General features: G+C 43.0%; 1 long non-coding RNA gene across 1 annotated transcript in view; it reads right to left on the bottom strand.

Annotated features, from left to right (window-relative positions):
* Nucleotides 1-9,452: 9,452 nt before the first annotated feature.
* Nucleotides 9,453-26,151, bottom strand: part of LOC134479014 (uncharacterized) — a 28,022-nt gene continuing 11,323 nt past the window's right edge. Inside the window, exons 2-3 of the long non-coding RNA XR_015620378.1 lie at nt 15,843-15,957; nt 9,453-9,794 (exon numbers count right to left, since the gene is read on the bottom strand). This is a non-coding gene — a long non-coding RNA (uncharacterized LOC134479014). The remainder of the gene's footprint in view (nt 9,795-15,842; nt 15,958-26,151) is intronic.

The raw sequence follows: 26,151 nt of genomic DNA, 5'->3' as shown, positions 1-26,151 counted from the left end.
CTCTATTACAGAGGAGAAAACCAAGCCTCTGACAGTTTGGGTGATTTGTTCAAAACCAGAGAGTTGGAGACCTGGACTGCAAGCCTGGGTTTTCCTGACTTCGATTTCTTGGGTCTCCCCCCTGATCTCCAAACATGGAATTGGTAAGATTTAGTGGCTGCTCTAATAAATACAGCAAAAGGAGAAGTTGAAGTCAGGAGCTGGAAGAACTCTGACGATTATGTGAACTGAGCAACACTCTCTCAGTATATATAGTTCTCGAATTTTCTGAGTTTATTCTGCTTTAGACTCTGCCAAGTAAGGACATAAAATCCATCATTTGTTGTAGCTTTTGCTGTGTTTTTATTATGTTTAGCATCTGTTTCTGCTATGTTATGAATTGATGATTTATAATTGCATGCATTTATGGGATACTAAGTAAGCTTATGATTGATTAATTCAATATGGAATAATTAACCCAAGCCAAATCTATCACTTCAGTGGCTTATTTTTTTAAACATATTTATCTTATTATGTAATTATGTGTATATGTTTGTGTGGGGGTTTGTGGCAGGGGCCAGAAGAAGGCATTGAATCTCCTAGAGCTGGATTTATGGACAGTAGTGAGTCCCCTAACATGGGTACTGGGAATTGAACTCAGGTCCTAAGAACAGCGGGCACTTTTAACTGCTGAGTCATCTCTCCAGCCCCAAACACTTACCGTGTGTATGTGTGTGTGTGTGTGTGTGTGTGTGTGTGTGTGTGTGTGTGCGCGTGTGTGTGTTGGGAACATTTGAAATTTACTTTCAGTGATTTTGAGAACAATGATTCACTATTCTTAACAAGAGTCACCATGTAATGTAGTACATTTAAAAAATAAAAATTAAAGTGTAAATACCCTCCTTGCCTGAGATTTTTGTAAACTTTGAACAATGCCTTTTTCCTTAGTCCCCACCTTTATAACAGGATTTCGCCCTTGCTCTTTCTGTGAGGTGGGTTACTGGGTTCCACACGTGAGTGAGGGCATGCGGTGTTTGTCGTTTGGAGACAGGCTTACTCTGCTTAGCAGGACAGGAGTGACAAGATTTTGGTCCTAAGGCTAACTAGGATTCCAGAATATATATACGCCATACTCTCTTCATCCACCCGCGTAGCTACTGACTGGTACATACTCTACCCTTGGTGATAATCCCCGCTCAGGCCGGCGAAGGAAGACAACCTGTCTGAGACTGGGAGTATTAGCTGTAGGAACTTGGTTTGCCACATTTGTGTTTGATGTCCAATGACCTGCATTTAGTTGGACCATTTTTCTATTTGAGCTCCCATCCCCCTGCCCCTCACCACAAGGGAGACCCATTCTAATGAGTACTTCAAACTGGGACAGTGGGAGAAAAAGAAAAGATCCTGCTTCCTTCCTGTTGCCTCATATACAAGGGTTCCCAAACTCTTTCCAACTTATAACCCTATTATTTTTGTTAATAGTAACATTTCTTATCATTTCACATTTGCTAGGTGCCAGCAATCAGCCAGGCACTGGCAGGAGTAGAGTATCCGTTCCAGTGTTGGGGGCTTGAAGCCAGTTCTCATGCTCTCTGCCCTCTGTGTCCTCCCTGCGCCCAGTATTTGTCTTTGAAGTTAAACAGAGCCTGGGCCTCAGGACATAAAGTGGGGAGGAGTTAGCACTGGAAGTCCAGCCTGGCAGGGACCAGTGACAGCATCTCAGCGGTCACAAGCCATCTCAGATGGAGAGCTGGGTACTTGGCAGGAGGGTGCAGGGAAGAGCTAGAGAGGGAAGGGGCCTGATGGTTCCTTTTAAAAATCAGTAAAGTGCTAGGTCTAGAAATTTATCTTTGGAGAGCCGGCTAGGAGGAGGGAAAGGGTCCATGCTTAAAATGCCAAAATGTAGCCCGGCAGATTGATTCTGGGCAGCCAGTATCAATCATGCAGATAGATTTTGCCACAAAATAGTCCGATGTCCTCTCCCCCCTCCCTTCTGACTTAGGCGCCCAGATGGTTCGTGAACAGTGAAGAATGGGTGGATATTTTAAGACATCTTAACTAAGGTGGAGAAGCTGAAGCTAAATATGAATTTCCCAGTTCCCTTTCTCAGCACACATGAAAAAATGTTCTGCGCTGAACTCGGGGGAAGCGGCTGTCTGCACAGAGCTGTCTTCTGTGCAACCAATTCAGAGTTGTGGTGTCCCTCTCAGGGCAGAAGAGTGTGAACCGATTACTGTGGCTCAGTAAGGTCCTTGCTTGCTTTGTTTTTTAGGTGCTCAACCTAGGCGACCTTAACGTGTAAAAGCTGGGGGCTTTGGGATTTCTTTTGCATCTAAAATAATCAGTCTTTTAAGGTTATAAAAGCAATCTATGACTGTCAAGTAAAGTATAGAAAAGGTCTAAAAGTACAAAGAATACATTATTAATTCTATTTCTACCTTCCTAAGAAAACAACTGATAGTGTTTTTGTTTTATTTCTATTTTGTCCCAATTCATAAATAATCCTGGGGTTGGGGATTTAGCTCAGTGGTAGAGCACTTGCCTAGCAAGGGCAAGGCCCTGGGTTAGGTCCCCAGCTCCGGAAAAAAAAAAAAAAGAAAGAAAAGAAATAATCCCACCATCATTTTTTATATTTACTTTTCCAAACACTGGAAATTTAGTTTACCAAGTGTGGAAGAAACCACACACACACATACACACACACACACACACACACACACACACACACACACACACTGAGATAAAAATATGTAGGCCCATGAGACATGATGGAACATGTTTTTAATCTCAGGAAGGAAGAAGAGACAGGCAGATCTCTCTGGATTTGAAGCCAGCCTGGTCTACCTAGCAGGTTCTGGGTCAAAAATCCTGAGCTACGTAGTCAGACCACATGTCCAAAAAAAAGGGGGGGGGGCTGGATTTATGGGATTGGTTTTATAAGTTAATCACCAGTGGCAAGACTATAAAGTCCACTGTCCCCAAATTGCAAAATTGTTCTAATTCTCTTTGATCAGCAATAATGACTAAAATGGCAGCATTTGTTCCAAAAAGAAAACAGGAGACAAAAGGAAGCTGTGTGCACTTGCTGACACGAAGAAGCCTCGTGTAATTTAGCATTTCGGACCGTCAAAGATAGAAGTGTGGAGCACAAAAGCTGAAGCATTAGTGGCCACAGCAAGGCCTCCAGACATGAGTCAGCTGCCAAAAATGTTCAAACTGCCTTAAAAGCTCTTTGTCATGGTCCAAAAAAACAACATTTTTAGTGTTTTCCTTTGACTTCACATCCAGCTATTGAAAGTACACGGCTAATTATTATCTGAATGCTATCTATTATTCCTGTGCCCCTCTGGTTCTAACCGGATGTGATCCAAATATGGCCACAAAACACATCATAGTGTGCAGTGAAATCAAAAGAATAAGATAGTTCTGTCTTTGAGGGTTTATGACATTTTCTCTCCTCTTCAGTTTGAGTCCCGGACAATAGCTTTACTGTTGTCTATTCTAGGCAGCTGTGCAGAATAGTAAAGATTTGGAGATCTTTGTAGGCAGTAGAAAAATTGAGCCTTTGTATACTTCTTGTTCAGTATATTCTACCCAACACCCATGTGTAAGTGTCGGATTCTGGGAGCGTCATCAGGCTAAGGGAAGTTTGTGCAGATACAGAGGTATTTGAAAGTAAGAGCCCACCAAGTTCTGAGTCACAGTGAGCCTGGCCAGTCTTCTAGAGACACGCAGAAGGATTCCTTTCTCTAGATCGGTCTCCTGTGTGACTTTCACTGGCCGGTTTTGAATGGAGAACACATGAGTAAGAACCAGAGGAAACGTTAGGAGTGGACTCATCATTTCAGCCCTCTGACAGTGGTGTCTGTGGGTCTCTGTACAGAGGAGCAGTTTCAGGAAGGAACGGACCCTTACCTGGACTGAGAGGACAGATGCAGATGTGGTGTAAAGTGGCCACGCAGTGAGTCTGATCCTTGGTTCCTCGCGATCACAGTAGAAATGGCGGCAGCAGAGTTATCCGCGCTCACCCCTGAGAGCTGGTGTGCCATGGTGTACGCTGCACCTTCATAGCTGTCATGCTCAGTGTGAGGGAGGGCAAGGCAGTCTAACACACCAGTGTGAGTGTGTGTGAGGGAGGGGTGCCCCAGGGTGTCAGGGAGACGGGAGTCGGGGACAAGAAGTACCACTCAGGTTGACAGTGTTCCTCCACTTGTCACTGGAGTTTCTTTTCTTTCTTTTCTTTTTCTTTCTCTCTCTCTCTTTCTTTCTTTCCTTCCTTCCTCCTTTCTTTCTTCAGCTGTGATACTACAAATCTTTTTATTTAAAAAATTTTACTTTTTTCATAATGTTCTTACATGAGTACCATATTTACATAATTTCCACCCCCTCTGTCCCTCCAATTCTTCCCACATCACATCCCTCCCTCTCAAGGGTATGACATCTTTTTATATAGATATAATTGTTTTTATATAGATATAATTGTTGCACACACTCTTACACACACACTTAGTGTGGCTCATATGCACACGTGTTTAAAGCTTACCACTTGGGTCTGGATAACCTTCCAAGGCCTTATCCCTGGAGAAAACTTTATCTAGGGTAGGGCCTTGTGAGATTTTTTTTCCCCTACCCACACTGTCAACTGGTGTTATCATTACCCACCTCTTTTTTGGAAATTTTTTATCCATAAAGAGATTTAAGGATCCTAATGACTATCTATTATTCCTGGGTCTCTCTGGTTCTAACTGGATATGATCCAAATATGGCCAGGAACACATAGTGTGCAGTGAAATCAAAAGAATAAGATAGTTCTGTCTTTGAGGGTTGATGACATTTTCTCTCCTCTTCAGTGAACCGATACACGGCTCAGTTCCCAACCATCTACAACTCTGGGGAGGCAACCCTTCTTCTGGCTTTCAGCAGCTATGCTCACAGTCCACATCTATATATGCAGACAAATGCACACATAAAACAAAAAATAAATAAAAAATCCTAACTCTCTTTCTTATCTCACCGTCGTGACGTCTGAGAAACAACAGTGATTAGTGAGTCCTGGTTACTGAACAGCCAGTGTAACGAGACGCTCTCCTCTCAAGTATTCTGTTCAACCGCCAGCTGCTCAAAACATACCATGGCTACAACGACCCAACATACCTAACGGCCCAGTCACTCTCAGACCTCACTTCTGCCCTTAGCAATGGTCACCATCCTAAGCCTGTTTTCCTATATGCAAGGGGTGCATTCCCACCTCGGGTCCTTGCATATGGCATTCCACTTTCCCACAAAGGTTTGAACAGTTGCTCTCTTATTTCACCTGCGTCTCTGCTCACGTTTTGATTCCTTAGTAGAGACTTTCTCTGACAATGACAAATGAAATAGTTTCCCTTGTCACTCTGACCTCTATCCCTCCATCACTCTCGGGTTGCACAGATCACTTTGAACCTCGTACCTTTGTTATTGCCTCTCAAACCCAGTTAAAAGCACCTCTTCCTGGGCTGGAGAGAGAGCTCAGTGATTAAGGGCACTTGCTGCTCTTTCAGAGGCCAGAAGTTCAGTTCTCAAGACATATATATTGGGCAGCTCATAACTGCACGTAAGTCCAGCTCCACTGGGTCCAACATCTTCTTCTAACCCCTTCAGTCACCAGCACACATGTGTTCATGCTTATTCATACACGTATACATATAAGCACACAAACACAGATATATCCTATAGTAAATAATAAAATAAATCTTTTAAAAACATCCAAGTTTCCTGAGTGCAGAGCTTGTGTCTACTTCTTCCTCCCCTGACCCATCCTCAACGCCTCAGACCATGCTGGGTAGACATGAGATGGTGACTGAATGGAAGAAGGAGGACGCGGTCTCAGCCTTGTTACCTGCCTGCCTAAGATGAGAACCTGGGGTACTGTATCAAGGCAGGGAGGAGGCTACATTGGAACCAAACTTCCAAAGCTAGATAGAACTTAGCATCTACAATCTCCTCTTCCTGCCCACTTGCACCTTTCATTTGAACACTCTGTTTTGGTACTCCCCGCCCCTCCCCCCACCTAGAGCATGAGCTTCCTTATTGTAGAGATCAGCAACCACGCAATACCATAGCCACGACCAACAGACAAGCTTGCTTGCATCTCAGTGTTTATCCCATCTGCCCTTCAGTCAGCAGTGGCTCTGGCCCACTTCCTTTAAGCCTGTAAACCAGGTGGGAGGCTCAGTGTGATGGGGCACTGAGGAAGCTCTCACTGTTTGCGGATAACTCCTAAGCACAAATACACTTCAGCTCCCAATTCTATGCAAAGCACTCAGCTCGGCACCTGGCCCCTCCAGTCTCCACACATGCTAGGTCAGCTCTTATACGCCTACTACAATGTCCCCAGATCCCTATGGATTCTGCGTCTCTATTGGCTCTGCTGTTTCAGGAGTCCTGGGCAAACCCTGTGTCGGTCTGGTTCTTGTGACTCTTCCTTGTGGCAGTGTGGTCACCTGGTCTGCTTTGGCCTCTGGTACGGACACGGAGGCCTCAACACAGGCCTACACCATCTTCACAGATATCTAACCGTCATTTCAATCCTCAGGCACTTTACCTGAGTGTGATCTTCAAGACAACATACGGCTCATTCCACTAAAACTTTTTCCTTAATCCCAAGAAATTCTCGTTCTTTCTTCCTCATCTTTTTATACTGGCATTCTGGGAAACCCCTCTAATAATCACAACTGCTCTCGCTTTGTTTCCGGTTTCAATGAAAAGTTCACATTCTTTTCAGTGACTCAGATACTTAGAAGCTGTGTGACCTTGAAGGAATTACTTTGTTTCTCTGATCCACAGAATCTTCTTCACCTTAACCTAGGATATACATACATACATACATACATACATACATACATACACACACATAGATCATATCCATAATAGAAATATTATATACATGTAGAAAATAGAAAAGCTGTATATGAAATATAGATAATAGAAATAATAGAAATATTATATGTAATATATATATCATATTGATAATAGAGAGGTTGTGAATGGCATTGTGTACATAAAACAGAATAGTCCCCGATGCTCACCTGACTCACATGGAAGTTAGTTTGTGGTGAAGGGTCTGGTGACAGTGATATTGGGATGGTAGCCTCCAAGGTACTGAATGTCTCCTTTGAATTATGTCTTAATCAACACCTCTAGCTTCCTGTGCTCCTCTAGTGCCCTCACAGCAATTCCTGGGGACAAGGAGCTCAGCAGTGTGATTCGTAGACCCAAGACAATCCCACTCTGTCCCTCTTTACCTGTGACCACAGTCCATGTTGCCAGATCAGTCACCCCGCCCCTTTTTACGTCAAACAGCTCCACAAATGACTCTACTATCTGTGACCCCTCTTTCCGTACATATTGTTCAACCATTGTTAGGTCTCAAAGCCACTGTTACTCCCCTTCCTTTGTTTCTAAAGGTCTCACATAGGCTGGGGAGATGGCTCAGTGGGGAAAGTGTTTCTTGAGCAAGAATGAAGACCTGAGTTCAAATCTCCCGAAAGCATATAAAAGCCAAATTCTGGTAAGGGCTCTATAATCCCAGTGCTCCTGTGAGAAATGGGAGACCAAGACAGGGGAATCTCAGAGGTTCTTATCTGGTGTGCTTAGTCAGCAACACAAAGTTCCTGTCCAAAACAATCTGTAAGGTGAGGACAAAATCTGAGGTTGTCCTCTGACCTCCACAAGTGCATGGCCACGTCCGTGCACACAAACACATCATTCACATACATCTCAAACATACAACACACATGTCTGTATGCACAAAAAGAGGCTAAAAAAAATCTTTAAATGCCTTGTATAGCTTGAGTGAGCCCCAAGCTCAGGAGATGGTCAGTCCACCTTGCCGTTTGTGATGGGGGCTCCTTTGTGATGGGGGCTCTGTGCTCCCGCTCAAGTTTGCTTTGCTGTCAGTCACCCTGCTCTACCTGGTTATATCACTGTTATCTGATATCTTGGCTTTGCATCTTCATCATCAATCTGACAAGCTTTGGTTCTTTCTGTAGATCTAGGCACCAGATAAATGCTTTGGCCTCTGAGCGTCCGTGTGCTCAGCTCATGTGTGCTGTCTGAAGGCTCTTGACAGTATATTCCCTCTTGACATCTTAAATAGGGAGTCGAGCTATCCTCCTTCAGAGCAATGCTTTTTTATTATTTTTTTAATCACACTTTAAATTTCTTTCTTTTTTTAAGGAAGATTTTGTACCTCTTTCACATATTTCTGGCAAATTTCCCAGGCCTTGAGAAATTAATTTTGGCTATTACCTTAGCACGGAAGAGAGCTATCTTTCACTTTATATTCATAATCTATGTTTTTTTCTTGTATCTAAATCCTATTAACTCTCCTAGACCATTTCTGCTTTAGTTTTAAGAACAGTAGCTAATGTTTGTATAATGTTCTATGGTTTTAGAAGGATATTCCTAGGTACTTCTGAGCCCAATACCACTGTGAAATAAGAAAGTGTATTTTAATTCTAATTTAACCAAAGGTGAAAACACCCAACCACGTCCTCAGATTAAGTGATTCCTGTTGGAACTCCTGACTTAAGGGGATCAGAGTGTTGGTCTTGAATCTGGCTCTCTGATTCCAGGATGTCTCCCACATTCCGCACTATATATCAGGATAGGTGCTTTCCATGATAGTTTTAAATGATCTGCTTCAAAGGTCAGCCTGCTTCTTTTCCATTTTTTAATGGCATTGTTGAAATCCATCTTTACTAGTAAGAATTCTCCAGAAACAATAGAAGGCAGGTAAATTCGGGAGATGAGTAGATATCTATAATAAGGTATTACACTGAGTGTTTATGAAGATTGAGACACCCTCTGTATGCTGTATGCATAGGTAAGCTGATTGTAGTTCAAACCTGAAGACCCGAGAGTCAGGAGGCCAAAGGTTTAAGTCCTGATCCCACCCTGAGGGCCTAGGGGTGGAAAGGCTATTGTCTGAGGGCAGAAGAAGCTGGGAGTTCCAGCACAGAAAGAGAGACTCTTGCTGTTGTCATTCTACACATCCACTGACATTAGGAATGGACATCTTTGAATCAGTATACTGATGTCCATAGAAAACTCCTTCCAGACACACAAGAGATAAAGCCTTAACAGTTAGTGCATACATGCTGACACATGAAGTTGCCCACAACACCTCTTAAAGCCATTACACACACTCCTGAGGCCACATCTTGTTTTTGGTCTTTGCACTCACATCTCTGTTCTGTCTTGGCTCAGCTCTCACCTATGACCTCCAAGCAAGTTCCTTGACTCTCCAGGCTAGATTCAGCGTCCCTGCGCATTCCCACACATCCCTCCTCATCCTGGTATACTGTCCCTCCATCATGCAAGTCCACCTGCCCTTAGCTGTAATCCCAACTACAGAACTACACACGGAGTCAGGGCAGCGGCCAAGTTATTAAATCCACTGCCGTGAGCCCAGAATTTATCACAAAGCCTGACATGGGCAGACATTTAATAAATATTTGTTGGAAAGAATAAATAACAAGAGGAGAGGGAAGTGTCTCTATGTTGAGATTCAGAAGAGGTCCCGAAGGAGGTCTTAGGAAGACTTGCTTTGTGTATTCTCCGAAGGCATATTCCACAGGGTGTGAATAGAGCCCGTCTTGAAAAGGAACATGTTATCCCTATGCTGTTTCTCACACCCAGAGCAAGCCTTGTAACATGTCTCACGAAGGACAGCTTATTCACTGATGAAGTACTTCTTAATTGTTGACGATCATTGCTCGTGGCTACAGCTGTTCATCGGTCACGTTCTTACCGTTTGCTTAGGAAAAGCAAAACTGGTCAAAAAGAAAAAAAAAGGTAAACCCATTAGCTTCATACAAAAGAGTAATGGTATACGGAGTTACACACATCACAAACAACTTTAGAAATCCTGGCTACAAGGAGAGTAGAAAACGGCATGATTGAAAAGGATGGTTTTCTTGAGCCTGGCCAGTCATGTGTTTGGCATGAGCAGATGAGGACCAAGCAGAGAAAGGCGGTAGCTTGGGCGGCAGGATCAGCCCACAAAGCTGAGCGAAGATGTAGTGTCTGTGTGTCCTACGTGGTTCATAGGTCAACCTGACACAAGCTAGAGTTATCTGAGAGAACCACGACTGACAAAATGCTTTCCTAAGATTGGCCTGTAGACAAGGTTGTGGAGCATTTTCCTAATTAGTGATTGACCTGAGAGGGACCAGCTCACTGTGGGTGGGACCAGACCCGGTCAGGTGGTCCTACACAGTATAAAAAAGCAAGCTGAACAAGTCATGAGGGGTAAGCCAGTAAGCAGGGCTTTCTCCATGGTCTCTGCTTCCGAACCTGCCTTGAATCACACACACCCCCACCCCCCCACCCCCACCGCCCGACTTCCCTCAGAGAAGGAATGTTGCCTGGAATTGTAAGATGAAATAAATCCTTTCCCCAACTTCCTTTTGGTCGCCATGGTGCTTTATCATAACGACAGAGGTGTATCTAACATATTGTCTCTGTGATTAAGGCTGCACTTGAAGTTTACAACGCTAATAAGAATCCTACTTCTAGAGGTGCCTGATTCCCTTTGGCACCCAGGGTATTTGCCAATGAACGCAAACCAGCCAAGCTCAGCGCTGTCGCTGGGTGAGAAAGGCAAACTGTGGTTTCTCTTATCATTGCTTTTTCCCCTCTCTCTTTGCATCTCAAATGAAACAGTGGCCAGAGGGGGTAAATGGCCCGAGTACAAGATAGTGCTATTGAGTCTTGTGTGTGTGGAAGTATTGATTTCTTAATATTTCAGCTTTGAAACTCTTCTCTCTGTTAAAGTCAAGTCCAAGTTCCTGCCCTTAGCTTTGCTTCACTCAACGCCATTTCTTTTTCGTTTGGGTGCACTTGCTTTTGTGGGGTGGAGAATCTTGTCACCATCCTGCAGAGACACTACAAAAGGAGAAAGAAGCCAAGTTCTTTTCTGTGTGAGGGGAATGACAGCATTTTTACCAAAATTAAGTCTTGGATTGATTATAATAGCCTGCCTCCCCAAGTCTGTCCCTTTCCTATCTCCCTAGTACTCACTCTCCTAGATGCCCAAGTCCTTTTAAAATAAGCTTTTGCTTCTACAGATGTGACAAATGGATGGTGTCTTTCCTTCTGCTAGGGGAGGCTTGACTGAAATGTGAAATCATTTAAGGTATGCAGGAAACTTCTCCTTGAGTTTTTGGTCAAGGGTGTCATGGAGGTGCTACCCTTGAAACCATATAACCATTATTCTTGGTTGCCTCTAGAAGCTGGTGGTAAGACCCTAGTACTAAAGACCACACAGTGTAGTCCCAGGGCCTGGAGAGGCCAAGTTAGGACTTCCTAACTCAGAAAGCTTCCTCCCTGGTGTCTGGCTCTCACAGTATTGGAAGCTCTTATGTAGTCTACTGGAAGGAGTTGGGTGGGGGTGGGGATCCTAGTTTTATAATAAAAATCAACATATTTTAGTGTATGGATTCCATTAGTGAACAGGATTCCCAAAACCAGTTGTTTAGTTGAAGCCCTCGGCTGATTTAGTCTAAATGGTCTCCTGTTGGTAGGGATCTCGAGAACTCCTCTCAGAACTGTCCAATTCAGTGCTGTGAAGTCCCTTTGAAAACCTAGCCTTCCAAGTTACTTCCTTTTTGAGGACGGGCACTGTCAAAAAGGAGCTCGCTGTTGCCAAACTCGCTGTCCACTGAGTTGTTTTTAAATGAGCAGCTCTGGTTGGAGAGGTGGCTCAGGAAGTAAAGTGCTTGCCTAGGGAGCATGAGGCCAGGAGTTCAGATCCCCGTAGCCCACATAGACATAGTGGCTCCCTGCAGTCTCAGCTCTCAGAAGCATGAGAAGGGATCCCTGGGGAAAGCAGGCTACATTCAGGTTCTAGAGAGACCCTGCTTCAATACATACAGCAGAGAGTAATTGAGAAAGCACCCAATATCACATTTGAACCTCTACAGACAGGCAGGCGTCCTGCATGCACACCTACACATTCACATGCACCTACACACATGCAAATATACATACAAAAGCACCTATATATGTGCCATACATATACATGCAAATAAAGTTTTAAGAATGAGCAGCTTTTACAGGAAATAACTGATTCAATTTCTGTTGGGGGGAGCGATATAATTTAATCAAACATGCTAAACTGGTGTGAAAAGGTTAATCTGTATTACTGAAGGTGATGGGTTTTCAATTATGAGGCATTAATGTCCATGTACATAGACAAGTCTAGATTCCTAGAACTCAGAAAGTATGGGTTCTTTACTATTTGTCACAAAGGACACGAAGGGAACTGTTTGTTCCACAGTCAAGTAGGAGGCCCCTAGGAACCTAACAGTTTTTTCTAGAATAGAATGCAGGACTCTTATGAAAGGCATTGGGTGAGCACAGAACTGGGCACCTCCTTCAGTGGGCACCAAGGATCACTTAGCTAAATTGACACTGAAAAAATCAGTATGGGGTAGGAATTCAGAGGATGCCCCAGGGTGATCATTTGTGTTGGTGCCTCTTTGTTATCTGTTAGCTTTAGTTTATTGCCACTAATAGTTTGGGCATATTAGCAATCAATAGTAATTATGTCACATATTTTATCATATTTCCCAGCTACGAAAGTGTTCTAACCAACATTAACAATGCACTAACCCGAAGAGGAGAGGTGAAGAGATGGACGTTCAGAAAGATTACGCCATGATCTTTCTGCAGAAGCTCCACCCCACATAGCAATGTCCTTAGTGCACTGTGGCTTTGAGATGTCAGGCAGGGGCCAAGCAGCGTTTTGAGTAATACCCTTTATCGGGCAAACCATACTGTATTGACACAGAGGCTTCTCTGCCTCAGAAATCCTTTCCTTGGAGTCAATCCCTCACTGACCTTGAGGTGCGTTTTCTGTATCCCCAAAGCCTGTCTGTCAATATTCTCCCATTAGTCCAATAAAAGGGATTGCTTGAAACTTGACTTTACATTTTGTCTGACCAATAAAGGCAAGTAATTAAAAATATTGAGTTGGGAACCAAGATATATTGGGGATCGTGATGCTCCAGTTGCTGCATTCTTGAAAAATAATTTACTCCCGATTAAAATACAGCTTGGCATTTGTTTTTCCCTAAGTTGTCAGTCTAGACTGTTCTGAAAACCAACCCAGGTCTTCAGAGCCAGATATGCTTTTTCGTGCCATCTTCTTGGTCGCCTTCATGGGCAGAAGGAGGACAGCTGAGGCGCCGGCCTCGGGGGATGATGAATCAAGACCAAACTGCCACAGACTGAACCATAGAGTTGGTGAGGCTGGGCGGCCCCTGGGACAGTCTGAGGTCCTCTCTCCCAGTGTCCTTGATAAAACCCTAAGCAGAGTGACTCAGAGTGGCCCACTACACAAAGCTGTTACTCAGAAAGCCAAGGTCTATGTGTGGCTTCCCAGCAAGGTGAGGTTCAGAGGGAACCCTGTGTCTGTTTGAAGCCTTGAGCCATTGGTGATCCCAGTCTTCAGTGAGCACTGGACTGGATCCTGGAAGGTATGAGGAGTCCATGTTGTGTAATATATCAGTAAAAATGAAGGAAATTTTAAAAATAAACTGGTGTTCTTGTTGGATTTGTTTCTTCAGATCTGGTTTACTCCCAATGGCATTTCGAAGCCATAAGGAGAATTTTGAAGAAGGGGCTCCATCAAGATAGTATCCAGGAGGGGACCCTTCTACCTCTCTTGATATTCTCATTGTTTTGATTTGTCTAGGTCAGAGCAAACCGAACAGCAGTGCACTGAGTTATCTAGAAAAATATCTTCACAAGGTGAAGGACTAGAAACTCTCACGTTTCTAGGGAAAAAAAATCCACACCTGCATGAAAGTCTCTAAAAGGCTCACGGATTAAAACATCCATGATTGCTCAAAGTTGTAATGTTACATCAGGTCATATTATCTGGGGCTAGCGTTAGCCCTGTTGATAACTTATTCAGTGCCCACCTCTGTATTCAGCCTAGCTAGCACACGGAACCATAAGGACGCGTTAGCAAACAGCTTCTACCACCGCAAGGATCAATAATGCCATCGCCATCAGATAGCATCTGCAATGTACGCAAAGACTTCCCCCTTCCCACCAGTGTGATTGAACTCACCTTGCTCTGTGACTCTCCCTTTTCTGTAACTGAAAGCTTTGTAAAACTATCCCCACATTGGAACACTGTTTTGGAAGCAAAGTATATCTGTGTATCTGGGCCGAGGTCACCCAGGCTGGGTCCCTTTTGTGTGTCAATGAGACTTTGTTTTTCTTTCACAGTCTCACACTTGTATACATCAGGTTTTGCCCACCCTACCCTCATCTGCCCTCTCTTCTCATCCTCTCTTCTTCTCAACAGCCCTTCTCTGAATTTGATGCAATCATTTTAAACCTATAGTCAGTTCCTCAGTGGGTGAGGCTTCATGAGGCCTACCCTATGTATGATAAAATGCTTCAGGGACAGCCTTGTATAGGTTTTGGGTGGGAAACTATAGATTTTGTTGGAAATTCATTTTATGTTGACCACAGAAGAGAGTAGAGATGAATGGGGTGGTACTGTTTCCATCTACAGATTAGATGCTTTGTAATGCTGTGAGAGATGCTACTGCATTAGAGAGATGTGTATAACTGAATGCGAGTGAGTGTGTGTGTGAGTGTATGTATGAATGAGTATGTGTGTGTATGAGTGAGTGTGAGTGTGTGTGTGAGTGTGTGTATGAGTGAGTGTGAGTGTGTGTATGAGTGTGTGAGTGTGTATGTGTGAGAGTGAGTGTGTATGAGTGAGTGTGAGTGTGTGTGAGTGTGAGTGTGTGTGTATGAGTGAGTGTGAGTGTGTATGTGTGAGAGTGAGTGTGTAAGTGTGTGTGTATGAGTGAGTGTGTGTGCGAGTGAGTATGAGTATGTGTGAGTGTGTGTGTGTATGAATGAGTGTGTGAGTGTGTGTATGTAAGTGTGTGTATGAGTGTGTGTGAGTGTGTATGTGTGTATGAGTGAGTGTGTGTATAAGTGAGTATGTAAGTGTGTGTGTATATGAGTGAGTGTGTGTGTGCGTATGTTTGTGTGTATGAGTGTGTGTGTGTGAGTGTGAGTGTGTATGTGAGTGTGTGTATGAGTGTGTGTGAGTGTGTGTATATGAGTGAGTGTGTGTGAGTGGGTGTGTGTATGAGTGACTGTGTAAGTGTGTGTATGAGTGAGTGTGAGTGTTTAAGTGTGTGTATGAGTGAGTGTGTGTGAGTGTGTGTATATGAGTGAGTGTGTGTGAGTGGGTGTGTGTATGAGTGACTGTGTAAGTGTGTGTATGAGTGAGTGTGAGTGTTTAAGTGTGTGTATGAGTGAGTGTGTGTGTGAGTGTGTTTGTATGAGTGTGTGTGTGTGAGTGTGTTTGTATGAGTGTGTGTTTGTATGAGTGTGTGTGTGTGTGTGTGTGCGCGTGCGCACATGTTGTTGCTGTTGGTCATGAGCCCAGCATCTCACACCTGCTGGAAGGTGCTATGCACTGCTATCTCACCAGCCCCAGAAGAAATCATGAGAGAAACAGGTCCATATCCTCTGAAGAGACAGGCTCTCTAAGTTCTGCCATCCAACTGAGTTTTAAAAGTGATACCAGGGGCTGGGGATTTAGCTCAGTGGTAGAGCGCTTACCTAGGAAGCGCAAGGCCCTGGGTTCGGTCCCCAGCTCCGAAAAAAAAGAACCAAAAAAAAAAAAAAAAGTGATACCAGGAAATGGGATGGAGTATCTGTGTTCCCAGGTCGTGCTCTCTTACCAGTATCCAGCTACTCCGTCAAAGTTAGCTGAGAAAATTAATTTGGTTCATCATCTAGTTTATAAAAAGCTACATTGTACAGTCTAAACTACTTACCTTATAATTATTAGCGCTTCTGAACACATGTCATTTTGACAACCATATCTCAAACACCATTATTTTCTTCAATTGCATATGTTCCTTAGAGAATGTTTCAGAATGTAGAAAAAGGCTAAGGATACCGACATATAGTGATGAGAAAATAAAAATAGTTAGGTCTGGTTTTGAAGAACGGTATTATTTGCCCTCTTAAATAAAATTCAGAACTCAGAAATGAGGAAATTCTTTCTAAAAAAAAATTAACACTAAAAAGTTAACGTTTACTGTTTTATAATTCAGTGTGCTTACCACACACAATGCTAAGGAACCATTGATGGTGGATTTTAACACAGTTTGCATTTGAGACTTGAAATCCTGCTTGAGCAAATATACTAGACTCTTCATGAAACCCCGTGCCCCACACATCGCCTTTTGGTTTCTCTTTTCCAAAGGTCTGTTTTGAAATTAAGTCTTGAAAAACATATACGCTTAGTTCAAACAGATGCGGGGTTGAAACACCCGGACACAGGCCGGGCGGGAAGATAGAGGAGTCTTTGTGCATTGTTGTTGGAGGTTTGAAACAAAACTAAGCATCAAAATATTAGAACACAGTAACAGAGCCCCATTGTCACTAAAACTAATTAGTGTTCTGCTGTTTAATGCGAAAGCCTACATGCTGCCTTGACCTTTCCACACATCTTATCTGAGGTCGCACCATAAAACAGAGGGAAGCGGGGAGCGCCTCCAGTGAGCCCCCCGGCTCTCTGATTTAAGTAGTTCAATTGATTGGAACAATGCAGGCTGTGTGTAAGACTTATTTAAAGGTGCTGTGAATTAGGCCTTGATTACAAGAAGCCAGTGAATTAAAGTAATGCCATGCCAGGGAGCAGTTTTCAGGGCAGAACGACTGCCATTTCTCTTTAATGTGACACTGCATGGTTTAAAATACACTTAGTTCGAGTGCCTGACTTTGAAGGTTAGCTTCCAGTAAACCCCGCACGACAAGAGTGGATTCTCTGAAGAAGATGAAGGAGGATGTTCATGGGGTGGCAATGCCGTGCTAAGACACAGTTATTAACAAAGATAACCCAAGACACATAAGGGCCTTTCATCTGGAAGCCCCCAGACCGCCCCAGGCAGACTCAAGAGCTTCCCTGCCATGCAGAGGTGGTGTGGTGGCTCAGCAAGCACTGTTTCCTTCTGTGCTTTTTGTGGTGAGGACTCAGGGTGTTTTCAGAGGCTCATCAAAGGGGAGGAAAAGACGTGCATCTCCTGAGGCTCCTCAAGGCCTCTGTAGTGAGTTCCGTGGGTCCAGTGTGAGCACAGAGCCAGGTTCAGGGAAGATCTGAGTTTGTGTTCAGGTTCTGCTAGTTAAACATCAGCTCTCTGGAACGGCCTCTAACTTCTCAAAATCCTTGTGGCTACATTTGTAAAGTGCTGTAAAATTGGTACTTTGCTATTATGTACACACACACACACACACACACACACACACACACACATGTGTATGCATGACCATGCATTTAGAGTCCAGAAGAGAACAGTGGATCTTCAGAGTTGGAGTGACTGGTGGCTATGAGCAACATGATGTTGGCACCAGGAACTGAACTTGGGTCTTCTACAAGAGCAGCAAGCTCCCTCAACTGAGGAGCCACCTCTCCAGGCCCCACACTTCTTTATGTCGTGAACCTTTTCCTATATGTGTACGCTGGAGTTGAAGCCTGGGAGTTGGGCACAGCATGCAATCCATCACTACCATGTCCCTCTTGTGAACCTCCAAACACTGTGTATTGCAGTGATTCGATAATTACCACAAACACATCAATTCTGGTCTCTTTTGGGGGCGGGCAGGGGGGGAGATTCCTTTGCCTTCTCTAGCTAGGCTACGCATGTTCTGAGGAAACACATTTGCCTCCAAATTTACATGACATTTAGATTAGTGCTCTGCAAAGGTCTCTAGGTGATCAGGAGGACACCGTGGAGACTGGATCAAGAATCAGACCTAACTCAATGTTTCTTTCTGGGGAGAGAAAATGTCCACATGAGGCAGAGGCCAGTACTTGGTCCTTTGGCCCTCAGACTCTTATAGTTATGAAAGGGAAGTGACCTATTCCATGCCTGTCATCTGATGTTGGTTTCCAGAGTAAATAAGATTAAACATGTGAATTAATTTTTAAAATCATGGCTGCTGCACACGCTAAGTATTCTTATCATAATAGGTGTGTAGATCAGACAGAACAGTCAGGCAGAGAAGTTTCTCAGCAGGCAATGGGCTGGGTTCGATTGTGGGGAGCTGAGCAGAGGCCCCCAGTCATCCTCCTATCAGCAATACAAAATGTTAACTTAACACTTCCCTAAGATTTCCCTCATTTGAACTAAGTCAGCCAGCCAAAGCAAGCCAAAACAGAAGATAGTATCTGCAAATTTTAAAAATGTAGTAACCAGAAATCAAACATGTCCTCAGTTAAAAATAGGACTCGGCCCCCATTTCTGGTCTCTCCTTGTTGTCTGGAGAGTTTTAACAATCCTCTCCTGGCAGTTAGTTTTAAGATCATTAAATGATCCTCATTTGCAATATATTTGCAGAAGATTACAGCCATCTAAATTGACCCTGAAGGAAGACTTATTTCATTAATGGGCTGTCCTGTGCTAATGCATAAAGCTAGAAAAATATATCTATTAAATTCTTAATGTGTAAATGATGTTTCTGGCTTTCTTCTTAATTACAAAGCAAAATGAGCCCGAAGTGCACTGTGTCTAGGAAAAAAATGATCAATGGTATTCATCTTTCAGGGATGGAACTTTCTCGGGCCATTCCCAAGTTCTGGCTGGAGATTCCTACTAGGGCTCTGAGGAGACTCCTCTTGGGCAGCAGGCCCTGGGAGGCCTTCTTCCACAGCTCTACGGCAATGTATGCAGTTGGGCAAGCAGGCAAGCACTTTTTCCTGGTTCCAGTGAACACAGTAGGGTAATCTGAGGTCTTAGAGATGCTGCCCTCCCATTCCTCAGTAGGCCCAATTCCTGTTAATGTTTCTTGATTGCTCTGGGCTTTCTGCATGAATGCTGCTGTGCTGTTGTTGCTAACTTAGCATGCCCAAGCCAAGGATGAATGCAGCTGGAGAAGACATCAACACATGTGTTTCTGGAGTGGGCACAGAATAATACATACATGCTTGCTTGCATGTATGCATTCATCCATAATGTTCCATGAACATCCATAATGTTCCTGAGTCAACTCAGGGGTGTTGACTGGCTCCCTCTGTTCTCTATGAGGCAGGCTGCATGTAATGGCAGGCCACATTTGTGTGGAAGTTTACTAAAAGAGCTGTTCAGAAATAGTGATTGTGCACTAGTTTCCCAGGAGTGTTGACTGTTAAGGACAGTAATCCTCTAGACAGAACGTGTGCGCGCGCACACACACACACACACACACACACACACACACGTACACACACACACACACACGCACACACACACACTGTTCTTCTTAGGTTGTTTTTCTTTTGAGAACTTTAGATTAGGGAAAGTAAGCTCATAGCTGTCTATGCTGTGACAAATTAATGTGTAATCCAGAGCTGATGCCTTGACTATAAACCTTATGATGCCTTGATTTTTAGTTATGTCTTAGGCATCACTTAAAAGGTTTTTACATCTGTCATCCATCTGTCTATCTATGTATCTGTCTGTCTATCTATCTATCTATCTATCTATCTATCTATCTATCTATCTATGTATCCATCCATCCATCTATCTATCATCTATCTATCTATCATCTATCTATCTATCTATCTATCTATCTATCTATCTATCTATCTATCTATCTATGTATCTATCTATGTATCTATCTATATATCTATGTATTTATCTATGTATCTATCTATCTATGTATCTATCTATCTATCTATCTATGTATCTATCTATCCATCCATCCATCCATCTACCGATCTATCTATGTATCTATCTATCTATGTATCTATGTATCTATCTATCTATCTATCTATCTATCTATCTATCTATCTATCTATCTCTGTCATCCATGGGGCATGCATGTGCCACAGTGTATTTGCGAGGTCAGAGGACAACTTGCTAGAATTGGTTCTCTCCTTCTACCGCATGGGGAATCGAACTCAGGCCATCATGCTTGGCAGTAAGCATCTTTAGCTACTGAGCCATATTGTTGGCCCTGTTTTACTTTCTAAGATTCCAAAATGTATATAGATTTCCCTCTTATTCCAGTCCCAATTTTAATGTTCATGTACACAAGGTACTTATAAGCATACAAAGATAAAATTCCTAAAAGGAAAATATGGAGGACGTTTGTGAAAAAAATTCCATGTTCCAATCAGACGTATTTTGTTCAGTGTAAGTGTGACTCTGGATTATAGTTGGTGTGAGTTAGAGGCACTGTGGAGTGTTCCAGCCGTGCAGCCCACACTGCAGAGAAAAGGCAGGAAAGAGGAAAGGGCAGTGGTTTTGAAAGATTTTTGCCTGTATTTTTGTACTTTTTTATAAAAAAAATTAAATGTTGTCTGTTCTAAAGTTGGGGAGGAGAAGCTATAAAGAGCACATTGGTTGTTTTGAAAGAGAAATACCCCAAGATGAACCCTGGCCAGGAGATCTCCTGGGTTCTCCTTTGTGCTTTTAGCATAGTGCCAGAGAAAAGAATCCACTGAAACAAAGAAAAAAATGTATCTTGTGAACAGTTTAGAAAAAAAAAAAAGCTTTGTTATGTTTCTCAGGATGAGAAATGCCCAGTTAGGAGAGCGCTATGGCGGTTAGGAGAGAGCTCACATGTTGCCTCTTGCGGAGTTCTCTACGGAGTTGGGTCTTGAAAGCCACCAGTGGGAGGGGGTCTATGCTATCAGATTCCTATGATCCTCTACAAGAGGCAAGTAGAGAACGTAACTAACAAAGATTCGCACACATCTGACCTATGGCCAAGCCTGGGAATAGGGCATCAGGAAACAGGGCTGCCGAGGCTGGAGATCTGAGCAGGGTGCTGGGTCCCTCACTAACCCAGCCGGTGAGCAACAGGGGCTTCAAAGTGTAGCCATATTTACAAATTGTAATTGTTAGAAATTGTCTCAGTTACCTTTCTATTGAGCTACCTCACCATGACCAAGTCAACCTGGGGAGGAAAGGGTTTATTTCACCTTACACTTCCAGGTCACAGCCCATCATGAGAGAGGTCAGGGCAGGAACTCAAGGCAGAAACATGAAAGCAGAGACAGTGGGGGAGCACAGCTTTCTGATTTGCTCCTTGTGGCTTGCTTAGCTGCTCTCTTATACAACCCAGGATTACTCGCCTAGGGATGGCATCACCCACAATGGGCTGGGCCTGCAGGACAACACCTAGCAGACTCATACAGGCCACTCTCACAAAGAATTTTATCACTTGAGAGGGCTTCCACTCAAATAATGGTAGCTTGTATAAAAATGACCAAAAAATAAATAAATAAATAAAAATAAGGAAGAAATAACTCAGCAAATTTGCTCATTGTCTTGGTTAGGGTTTCTATAGCTGTGAAGTGACACCATGACCACGGCAACCCTTAATAAGGAAAATATTTAATTATGGCTGGCTTATAGATCAGAGATTTAGTTCTTTATCATCATGACAGGAAGCATGGCAGCATGCAGGCAGACATGGTGCTGGGGAAGGAGCTGAGAGTTCTACATCTTGATGTAGGAGGCAGGAAGAGACAGTGACCTACCCTGGGTCTAGTGAGAGCATCTGAAATCTCAAAGCCTTCTCTGCCGCCACACACTTCCTCCAACAAAGCCACACCTACATCAACAAGGTCGTACCTCCTAATAGTGTCACTCCCCCTGGGCCTATGTAGACCATTTTTAGTCAAAGTACCACACTCATAGACACAGTCTTAGAATATAACTTTCCTGTCTTAGGTTTTTCTCCCTGTTATTATGGTAAAATACTCAGGAAAAAAGCAACTTAAGGGAAAAAAGCATTTACTTTAGCCCACCATTCAAAGTTCAGTGCATCAGGACAGGGCGGTCAAGGAGCACGAAGCTGCTGGTCATGTAACCATCACAATCAGAAGACAGAGAGGTGAATGAAGGGAGAGCTGCTAAGCTCCCCACCTCCATTTACACAGGCTAGGAGACTCTCTTTCAAGGAATGGTCCCACCCACAGTAAGATCATCTTTCTACATCAGTTAACTTAATCAAGATAATCCCCGGGGCTAAGTGGCTAAGAGCACTGACTGCTCTTCCAGAAGTCCTGAGTTCAATTCCCAATATCCACGTGGTGGCTCACAACCATCTGTAATGGGGTCTGATGCCCTCTTCTGGTGTGTCTGAAGATAGCGACGGTGTACACAGATACATAAAATAAATAAATAAATCTTTTTTTTTTTTAATAAAAGGTAATCCCGACAGGCAGGCCCAGAAACCATCACCCAGGGGACCCTTGAGTTTGTAGAGTTGGCAACCATAACCAGCCATAATCATGACCGACATAAAGCACACCTTTGCCTGTTTAACTTCTACCTATAAAAGTCTTTTCTTATTGCTCAGGCTCACAGAGTTTTGAAAAAGTGAATGAATTCCGCAATACGGTCAAGGGAGAGGCCTGCAACCATGGGCAATGTTGCCCTCAGGGGACACCAAAGAGGGGAGGCTATTGACATCTGTTAAGTAGAGATCTGGGATTTCTGCTTAGCACCCTATACTGCAAGGACAGCTCCCACAGCAAGACGTGTTCACAATGAACAGTAATGCTGGAGGTGAGGATTCTCCCCCACTCCCCACCAATAAATGTAATACATTAGATCTACATATCAGCATATATATGTTATACACCAAAACAGTATGTTGTCATAGTAGGTATTAACTAATTTTTGCTTAAGTATGTCAAATGTATGGCCCTGATCAGTGATTAGCCTTCTCAAATCAGGAATTCAGAGACCTAAGCCTTCTCTATCCTGTGGCTCTTCACTATGGCCACACTTAGCTGCAAGAGATGCTGGAATTTTTTGCTGAGCTGTGTACCCAAGAGGAAGAAGATGTGCTTGGGAGAACCAGAAGCTATTCTCTGCCATACTCTGTGTTTTTCTCCACCAAATAGAAATTTCTTTCCCAATGAATTCTGTCACTTTTCAGGCTACTGAAAACCAGTTTATTTTTTAAAAATGTCTTTCCTAATGGCTTCCTAATTGCTCTCGTTACCAACATATGCATAATAGTATATCACAACCTTTAAAGCAATTTTCATATTAATTTTCTCACCTTCATGAAGTGACAAGAGAATAATATTTATTAAGCAATTTATATGTTATCTTTTCAATTTCTTGTAAAAATCCTATTATATATAATCTTGACTTTTCATAAAAGAAATGAAGCTTTGAAATAATCATGTATACTAATTATCTTTTTTTTTTTTGGTGTTATAAAATGCCATGACCAAAAAACAACTTATCAAAGAAAGAGTTTATCTTGGCTTATGATAGCAGAGGCTAAGAGTCCATCATGGTGGGGAGGTGAGGAAGCAAACAGACGGCATGGCTGTAGGGCAGGAAACTGAGAGCTCACATCTTAAACCACAAATATGAAACCAAAAAAGCAAACTAAACATGGAGTGAGACTACAAACACTCAGAGCTTGCCCCCAGTGATATATTTCCTCCACTGGGACCAGACTTCCGAAAATGTCCCAATCAGCTGGGAAGCCTGTGTTCAAATACATGAACCTTTGGGACATATATTTCTCATTCAAACCATCACACCATGGCTTGCATCTGAACTGCATTCCAATGGCCCATGATGCTTAGGGGCTTGTTCCCAGCTTGGCACTTTAGGGAGGTGGTAGAATCTATAAAGAAAGGGGCTCAGGGCCAGGGAGATGGATCAGTCAGTAAAGACCTTTCCATACAAGAATGAAGACTTGGGTTCAGATTCCCAGGATTCATGTAACAGACAACTGGGTGTGGAAGTAAGTGCCTATAATTCCAGAGTCTCAGAGGACGAGACAGAAAATCTCTGGGATTTGTTGCCACCCAGTCTAGCTGAATCCATCAACACCTTAGCTCTTCTAAGAGAGAATCTGTCTTTTAAAAAAAGTGGAAAACTTTGAGCAAGACATCCAATGTTATCTTATGATCTCTATACACACATCCACCTACAAGCATATACATGCCCTCAGGGACACACACACACACACACACACACACAGAGAGAGAGAGAGAGAGAGAGAGAGAGAGAGAGAGAGAGAGAGAGAGAGAGAGAGAGGCTAGGAGGAAGTCTTTTAGGTCAATGAAAGCATTCCAAAAACTGTATTATGGGACCCCAGGCTCTTTGTTCATTTTTGCTTCTTGACCTTTGTGTGAGCATTTCCCCTTGGCTACATGATCCTGCCATGATGTTTATTGCTATAGGCCTGGGTGGTGATCTACACCACTATAGGCTGAAGCTTGCAGGCTTAGATTTTTCAAAGCCTACTTTATTTAGGGTTCTTTAATCCTTCAACCTCCCTTCTAGCCCACCAACCAAAGGTAGGGGAGAAAAATGGTTAATAGAACAAGAGGATTGTGGATCTATTTAGAGGTAGTTCTTTGGAGGGGGGGGCAATTTCAATCTTTGTTGTCAAGATATCAGCAGTCCAGTCTTATAGCAAACACCAAACACTAATCAGTAGCAGCAGCTTGGTCCAGCAGAATCTCCGAGGCTCTGCTGAATTTGGTATGAGTCAGCGGAAGTGACAGAAGCAGCTGGAACACCAGAAGAAGTTCTCTTAGAAGTCACAACAATTGAAGATCAGCAAAGATCAGTCTAGAAGGGAAGTGTTGCAAGGCATAGCAATGCAAGAGTGTCGTCTCACAGTCTGTGGAGTTCTACTTACATTTTTTCCAAACATCATGGACCCTCTCAAGTGTCTGCTTCAGCAAAACATCCTCTCATAAGACAGCTTCCAGAAAAATGTCACGTGGCACAACTGAGTTCCAAAGAGACCAGAAATTTCCACATCAGGAGCTTTCAACATTGTGAGCCAAAATGAACCTTTTCTCTTCCTAAGTTGAATATCTTGGACTTGTTACAGTAGGAGGAATCTAACACTGCTTCAGAAGCTTGGTAGATGTGACTAAGCTTGTACTATTCCTCTTCCTGTGATTGGTGATCAGATACAATCGTTCTTCATTTGCACTTGAGGAGCCACATCTCAGATGCTTTTGCAGTTACACCATTACAAAATGGCAAGGCCAAGACAGAAATGGCATTCTTCCACCCTCCATGCTGAGCGTCCTTCAGTATATACCCTCCAGTGGGCATCCATCAGTGACTGTGACTTAAGCTTCCACACACAGTATGCTGTAGCTATGTGAGAGACAGCTTTTTTTTTCTACCAAAGGTAAGTGAGCCTGACAAGAGCCCATAGTTTCTGAACCTTCCCTTCATTCAAACTAGCCAATCATGTCAGATTGTGAAGTCAAGCTCACTGAGATGAGTGGTAGTCACCACTTACTTCATCAATAAAAAATGGAGGCCATCTTGGCAGAGTGTGCTACTTGTTAGCCCAGTTTGGGTTGTAATGCACCCTTTTGAAAAAACAAATTGCCTTGTCAAATTATTCTTATTCGTGTGTTCCTTAGTGCAACCCAATGATTATTCTTTTCCAACAAACATCAGATAAACTTAAGGACAAATTTTCACTTCAGAGTTTATTAAATGGATGGCACTGGCTAAATCACTTTAATCTAGGTCAGCCTCAGTTTCTCTGTAAAATGTGGGCAAAAGATTTTTTCTTTTAGAATGTTGGAGGAGAAGTGAGACATATAAGGAAATCTGCATTCTAAGTGCTTGGTATATATAAGCACTCACAATATACAGTTTTTTAAAAGTTCCTGTTCAACTGTACTGGACATTGGGGTAGGGAAGTTCCAGCCATGTACATCCCCCCCTTTTTTTTTCATAAAAACATACCCTTCATTTTGCTTTGTGTGTTGTACTCCATTGTTGTGTTTGGGATCAATGTAAACAAGGCTCTCTTTTCTTCCTTAACCAGTGGATGGACCTACATTAGGGTAATCAGCCTTTCTCTACTGGAACTCTTGACTCTTGAACAGAGTACTGTAACATCACAAGAAGGGTTGATGCATATCTATTTGGGGTTCAGGTCATAGATTCTTGGGGCTGACCTTTCCTTTCTAAAACTGCTTCTGCAGCTATCAGGGAGATTAACTACAATACTGAATATTTCCAGAATATTCTTTCCCTGTTTATATTAACAGAATTAATAATCAAAGAACCCAATAAACTTACCGAAGTGGAAACTTTGAGTTTCCTTGGTAAGATAGTTATGTCAAATGATGTT

Source organism: Rattus norvegicus, chromosome 5, assembly GCF_021556685.1.
Source record: "Rattus norvegicus strain SHRSP/BbbUtx chromosome 5, alternate assembly SHRSP_T2T, whole genome shotgun sequence".
NCBI classification, from domain to species: domain Eukaryota; kingdom Metazoa; phylum Chordata; class Mammalia; order Rodentia; family Muridae; genus Rattus; species Rattus norvegicus.
The sequence above is the reverse complement of the archived record's forward strand: the minus strand, read 5'-3'. Positions and strand labels throughout refer to the sequence as shown.